The sequence below is a fragment of the Callorhinus ursinus genome, unplaced genomic scaffold (assembly GCF_003265705.2).
Source record: "Callorhinus ursinus isolate GAN/ISIS: 27379988/994484 unplaced genomic scaffold, GSC_fseal_2.0 scaffold54, whole genome shotgun sequence".
In the NCBI taxonomy this organism is placed as follows: Eukaryota; Metazoa; Chordata; class Mammalia; order Carnivora; family Otariidae; genus Callorhinus; species Callorhinus ursinus.
Window position 1 is genome coordinate 5,850,094 of NW_027397116.1, and position 7,581 is coordinate 5,857,674.

The following is a 7,581-nucleotide window of genomic DNA, read 5'->3' on the forward strand; positions in this document are numbered from 1 at the left end:
TCAGGCTGCCAGGAGGAGACAGGCCCAGATTGTTAGAGGTGGGGTTGGGGACAGATACCAGGGAGGTGATGCCTCAGTTGCCAAACAACAGTCCCAGAACTTCCCGAGGTTGAGAGCTCAGGAGTTTTCGAGAACAAGGACAATGGCCGATTGTTGTCCCAAGAGACAGCAACTTTCATTCCAGCCCTGCTGTGTGTTAGCCTCTGGTTTTTAGTCTCTGATAATGACTAAGGAGTCTTAGATCTCCAGGAGGCAGCGGCCTGCTAGGAATACACATCAGCAACGGGGCAATCAGGAGAACCGGGGGTGGGGAGGGATGTGGGCTCCTGGAGCCTCCGGACAGCGGGTCCTGTGACAGAGGAGCTAAGGCCGGGCTGACCAGAAACATTCTGCGAACTGACCAAAGGGTAGCGAGAGAGGGTCACAGAGAACACGGCATTCTGAGGAGCTAAATTTAGTACAGGCTGGAAAGTAAAGGGCAAAGTCTAAGCCTGGGGAGAGGGCTGGAAAGATAAACAAGTCCAGGTGGCCAAAAGAATTTCACTGTGTAAAAGGACATGAACTTCATCCAGAGGATATTTAAAAATGAGTATTTAGTGGGCACCTGGGTGGCTCAGTCGGTTAAGCCGCTGCCTTCGGCTCAGGTCATGATCCCAGGGTCCTGGGATCGATTCCCACATCGGGCTCCTTGCTCAGCGGGGAGCCTGCTTCTCCCTCTGCCTGCCTCTCCCACTGCTTGTGTTCTGTCTCTCTCTGACAAATAAATAAAATCTTTAAAAAAAAAAAAATGAGTATTTACTGATAAGAAGAGAAACTCAGTGGCTGGAAACAAGGGAGAGACGGAAACGTCACATGTATGTACATTTATACCTTTCACATTCTGAACCATGAAAATCAATACTTATTCAAAAAAATTCCAAAAATTCAAAAATAAAAGTATTTTTATGGTGTATTTTTAAATTGTCCTACTTACAGGAGTCTGGCTGTGTACCAAGCTGTAGGGGAGCAAAACAGAACGTAAACCTACCGTACCAGCTTCTAACCTACGAGGTATTTTCAAAGCTTTAAGCCTCATCAGAGACTCAGCCCACCACCTTTGGGTAGATTCCCAATGTCAAAAGATGTAAGATGCGTTTATCCATCTCTGCATCTGAAGCCTTGCAGAGACATCCTGTAATCTGGGTTTTGGTGGGAGGCAACATGTAGACAGGGTTTTATAGAATGCATAGGAGCTTTAAAAAATAGAAAGGAGAGGAAGACCTCAAAGAGAAATAGAACTTCCCCAAAAGCCCTGAAATGGTTTTGGAGGAAAATAGTTTGGTATGATGATCAGGGCAGCATAGGAAACAGTAGGAGATGAAGCTATCAGGCGAGATGAGGCCAAATTGTGCAGGCTTTGCACGTTGTATGAATTTCTTTCCTAAAGAGTTCAAATAAACCCACACAGACCTTGGTCTTCTAGAAGCTGGTGTATATGTACCTTTAGGATGAATTGGTTTTTCCCTCCAAATAGCAGGAAAAAAATAACTTATGAAAATAATTTTTTCTATTTTGTATTTTTCCTCCCATAATTTTTACTGAAACCTCCTAGTTTCTGTTGGTTAATATAAGAAGTAAAAAAAAAAAATCGGTGTAACAAGCAAATATATGGGAAAAATCAGAAGCAAGTGAATAAGCTTGTTTTTTTTTTCTGCTTGTCAAATATGTTCATAGTGGTGATTTTTATATTTTATTGAAAATATTTCCATTACCAAGATTGTTCTTCGTTTATGTGTAGGAATTAACTGTTATCAATGTTTGGTCGCTCCCACAAAAATCAAGTTTTCCTGTTGGTTTAACAACAGCCCAAACTCTCCCACTGCTTGTTTTCCTTGGCTTATACAGTTGGTTTTCAGTTTTGGTTTGGGTTTTTCAATAGGGAAGTTTCTAGCTTGTCCTGAAACATCCAAATGTCAGGTAATGCGAAGTCTACGTTCTGCCTGACAGCAGTCAGCTGCACCTGACTGGAGCCTGTCCATTTAGGCATCAACCCCCAGGTCCCTGCCCTCCCGCCTCCAACCTGACCCCTCTGGGTCTTTGGGGTTGCCCTGGGTCTGCCCAAGGTTCCACCAGGGGGCGCTGTGATCAGCGTTTTGGAGAGCAGGGCTGGGAGGAAGTGGCTGGCTCTCCAGACAGTGGAAGGAGGCCCTCTTTTGCTTCCTGGAGAGTATGTCTGAAGGCACAACTTTCCTTGGCCCAACACAGGGAGGGGCCGGGACTAAGAGCCAGTGGCAAGCCAAGTATTTTGAAGTAGAAGAGGAGAAGCAAACCCACACTCCGTATTACCCCCGACATAGGAATAATGCTTTGCAGCAATAAACCTTTGTCAGAGACGGAATGGTATTTGGTCCTCACAGCGATCCTGGGTCAAAAGTAGGACAAGGTGTCTATTCCTGCGTTAGCCAAGACACTCAGAGTCCCTTGTCTCCTTCCCCTAAGAGCACCCACCCAGCAAGAGAGGCAGGTCCCCATGGTGCTGGCTTCCTCTCACTTTCCTTTGTGTAGCGGAAGAGGACGAGAGACAAAAATCCCGCATGGAGACAGGGTGCCAAGAACTAGAAGGCTAGAAAAGGGGAGCAAGGACTGGTGGGGCCAAAGAAAGAAGCTGAGACGTGTCTGTCACAGCAAACGCCCTCCTGATGCAGTTTTGGAACATAGCTGAGGTTTCGTGGGGGGGGGGGTCCGGAGCCCACGGCCAAGAAAGAATTCTTGAGACGTCCTCAGTGCAAGATGGTGGTTTTATTAAGGCACAGGGACAGGACCTGTGGGCAGAAAGAGCCACTGCTCCCTGCTGCCCCCTGCAGCCCCAGGATTGTGGGGGGCAACTGACTATATACTTTGGGGTGGAGGGAAGTAAAGATAAGGGACGTTCCAAAAGGAGTTTCATCTGCTAAAGAAGACTCACTGATAACGGGAGGTCTTGCTATTGTCAAAATAAGGTTGCTTTTCCCTCTGGCAAGATCAGCATTAAGACAGGAGCTTCCTGGAGGAACATCATACTCTACCTGCCTCCAGTATTTGTCAATGGACTGCAGGTTATATGGACACTTAACTGTATCTACATTTCCTTCTGCCTTTGTTTCCCACATCACTCCTAGTAGGCTGGCCTTCCACCTAACTGGGATTTGTGTGTCCACCTGTGTATCCTGGGCCCAGTGAAATCTCAGTGTATATTTTATACATAGAGAGATGACCCAAGGAGTTCGTTGGCCTTTACCTGTATACAGGAAGGACACTGATGTCCCTTTGATGTCAAGAGCAAAGCTGTGGGGGCGCCTGGGTGGCTCAGTTGGTTAAGCGACTGCCTTCGGCTCAGGTCATGATCCTGGAGTCCCGGAATCGAGTCCCGCATCAGGCTCCCTGCTCGGCGAAGAACCTGCTTCTCCCTCTGGCCCTTCCCCCTCTCATATGGTCTCTCTCTCTCTCTCTCTCTCATTCTCACTCTCTCAAAATAAATAAATAAATCTTTAAAAAAAAAAAAAAGAGCAAAGCTGTGGTGTTGGGCCGATGACACTGAGGACCAGGGCCCTCCTCACATCTGGCCAGTCTGGTCTTGAGTGTCCCCCCAACACCCCCAGGTCCCCCAGTGGCCAGGCCACGGCCACGTGTCTTTGGGGCTTGGATTTTGTGGATGTTATCAGCCAGGATGCAGAATCCTACTTCCTCTCTGCTTTTGGTTGCTTTTTCTCTGTTTGTTTTCTTTGGCTGCTGTAGGAAGATTTGCTTTTCATCTGAGCAGTATGTTCCCTGGTCAGAGTGAAGGATGAAGGCTCCAACAGGATACAGTCATCTGGGAAGGGAAGAGAATCTCCTTGCTTGGGCTTCCTTTCCAGAAGCAGTCCCAGCGCCTAGAAAGCCATTGCCTTCCAATCTCCCTCTCTCCACTCACTGCCCCAAGAAAAGATTAAGCAAAGTACCTCCTCACCCATGGCTAGCCTCAAAATAACCTCTGTTTCCCAGGCTGCCTTTCATTCTGTGTATTTATTATTGCAAGACTGCAAAAATCTTGAACATCTTTGGTAAATATGATCAGAAAATAGTGGCACAGTGTGATCTACTCTGCAACACTTGGGTTGCAAGTACAGTCGTGTTCTTTCTTTAATTAAAATGCAATTCACATAATATAAAGTTTGCCATTTCGAAGTGTGCAATCCAGTGGGTTTTAATATCTTCACTGTATTGTGCAATCATTACCTCTACCTCATTCCAGAACATTTCCATCACCACAAAAAGAAGCCCCATACTCCTCCCCACCGCCCCAGTCCCTGGCAACCTCTAGTCTGCTTTCTGTCTTCATGGATTTGGCTATTCTGGACATTCTGGGTTTTTTTGTTTTTTGTGGGTTTTTTGGTGGTTTTTTTTTTTTACATCCATATGAATGGAATCATACAACGCGTGGCTTCTGTGTTTGGTTTTCTTTGTTTAGCAGGTTTTCAGGGTCCATGTCCATTGTCGTGTGTATTAGTACTTCATTCCTTCCTGTGGAGCAATAATGTTCCATTGTATGGATAGACCACATTTTGTCTGTCCGTTCATCAGTTTCCACTTTGGGGTATTATAAATCATGCTGCTATAAGTCATTTGCCATAAACATTTGTGTATAAGTTGTGTGAAAACATATGTTTTCGATTCTCTTGCATATAAGCTGGAGTGGAATTTGGTGGGTCCTATGGTCCCTCTACATTTAACTGTTCTGAGGAACCGCCAAGGTGTTTCCCACAATGGCTGCCCCATTTTACATTTCCCACCAGCAATGTGTACGTTCCCTACCATTTGTCCCAGCTAAGATATAGCTGACATACAACACTGAACTCATTTAAGGTATACAACATAATGACTTATGTATGTATTGTGAAAAGATCACAATAAGTTAACATCAATCACCTCAGATAAAAAAAAAATCACCTCACATAGTTAGAATTTTTTTCTTTCTTGTGACGAACACCTTTAAGATCTACTCTCTTAGCAACTTTCAAATACACAATCAGTATTGTTAACTATAGTGGCCATGTGGTACATGACATCTCCACAACATACTTACCTGCAAACTGGAGGTTTCTACCCTTTGACCCCCTTCCATTCTTAACTCAAGCAACCAAGGGATTGTTTGGATGGTCTTAGCTGAACTTATGTTGTTAAAGATGTTAGACAAAATCAGACACTGAAGGACACTGCTAAGGCCAGATTTTAATCAGTAACAACTATTGCAACAAGGAAAAGAGTCTGGCATAAGTGACTTCAACTTCAATTTGCACAGAGGTGAGTGGGCACTTTAAGGGGAGAATGCTAGAGCGCTGGTCAGGGAAGTGAAAAATCACAACAAAGTGGGAAAGGGGCTTGCTCCCTAGGAAACCCACTGAGTTCACTACCTGGAGCTTATCAAATTAGGCTCCCGTGGGCCCACAGATGTAGCAGCATGCCAGGGGCCCTGTTTTTAGGTGTTGGCTGGAACAAACAGCAAGTTCTTTTGGCAGCCTTGAGTTTCCTCAGGCAAGCACTTTAAGGGGAGCGAGTTTCACTCCAGAGATGTAGCTCTGAGGTGTTGCAAACTATGCTGGTGCTTGTTCCAGTCTTTATGGGCCAAGGTTGAGGCTGGTCAAGTCAGAGGAACCTGGGGGCAGTTTGCTCAGAGAGAATGAGGAAATGTGGGGGGATCTTTCTCTAGAACTTTCCTTATTTCATGTTCCTGTCAAAATAGACAGTGAAGCACAACACTGATAGCATCAACTAATTTATAAAAAAAAAAAAAAAAACTGTAGTCACTACATCCTGCTATAGAAATCCCATCAACGTAACAGAACTCGTACACAGCATAGCTTGTCTGTAGAAATGAAGCCAGAGCTGTTTCCGCGGACTCGCGGAGGAACACGGGACTCAAACCTTTATAAGCACAGAGCAGGAACCCTGAGGGCAGCGTCAACCGTCAACCAGAGACGTTCTCGGCCCATCCTTGATCCTCCTGCGAAACACAACAGGAAGCAAATTCATCTGGATGATGACATAAACAGAAGGAATCCTGGCTGATTTTAAATGAAGACTTCTAACAAAGCAGCTTTGGGGAAGGAATGCTCTTGGGTGGAAAACATTCTTTACAACCAAACTCCACAATTGCTACTATTTACAGTTTTTCACGATAAATGGAAAACCAAATATACTCTCTTGCTTTGTTTTGTTATCTATTTGTTTATTTATTCACTTGAGAGAGGGAGAGAGAGAGAGAGAGAGAGCATAAGCGTGGAGGGGGGAGAGAGGCAGGCAGAGGGAGAAGCAGGGTCACCGCTGAGCAAGGAGCCCCACGCGAGACTTGATCCCAGGACTCGATGGGATCATGAGCTGAGCTGAAGGCAAATGCCTAACTGACTGAGCCACCCAGGCATCCCCAAACCCTCTTGTTTTGACTAAACCACTGGGGCCTTTGACAGTGTGAAAAAGGTTTTCCTTTCTCTGTCTCTCCTTCAATAACCAGAATGGGGAACAAGCAGATTTAGTAACACCCGGCCCCGCCGGACGTCTCATGATCTTCCCTACACTCAGCTCTTCTAGTGTTGTCTGCTCCCCACAAACCATAATCCTGATATGTATGAATTATATGCGAGCATTTATTACCTGCAAGACTCCTAGGTTGACAAAACAAACCTGCAGGCGTTTCCTCCCCACCCCCCCCCGGCCCCTCCCAAACCCCTGCACACAGAAATTTACAATCCGGTTTGTAGGCATTCCCCTCCACACACACACAGAAACTTACAATCCGGTTTGTAGAATATACATATGGTTACCGAAGTTTAACCTAGTAAATCTGAAGATCTAATTGGCTTTATTAGGCGATTTATGAATGGGGCAGCATCTCAATCTAGCAGCTGTACAAAACGGAAAGACTTTATAGGCAGAAGCGGGACTGGACAATTAGCAAAAGAAAGGATGATTTCAGGCAAAGTCACCTTCCCTTAGGGGAAGAGCAGGGGGTTTATTCGGTGGATTACCTTATCTTCCCGGGGTAGGGGTGGGGATGGAGAGAACCCTCAGGACTGATTATAGATGGGTGCTGACCAGAAAATTCATGACTGACTAAGACTACATTTCTGGAAGAGATTAAAACTGAAATTAGGTTAGGGCGCCTGGGTGGCTCAGTTGGTTAAGCAACTGCCTTCGGCTCAGGTCATAATCCTGGAGTCCCGGGATCGAGTCCCGCATCGGGCTCCCTGCTCGGCAGGGAGTCTGCTTCTCCCTCTGACCCTCCCCTCTCTCATGTGCTCTCTCTCTCTCTCTCTCATTCTTTCTCTCAAATAAATAAATAAATAAATAAAATCTTTAAAAAAAAAAAAAACTGAAATTAGGTTAGGTACAAAGACTCCATTTGGTGATGTGGCCTGGCATAAGTGACTTCATCTTGGGCCGATAGAGTTGTTTGGTTTTTATTATAGTATAAATAAATCTACAAGTATATAAATATAAGGCGAAAAATGAATAAGACCCTGTGGGAAGTTGAAGTAGTCTAGTGATATGGAGATTCAAAGAAAGGAGAAATAACTTTTGCCTGGAGTT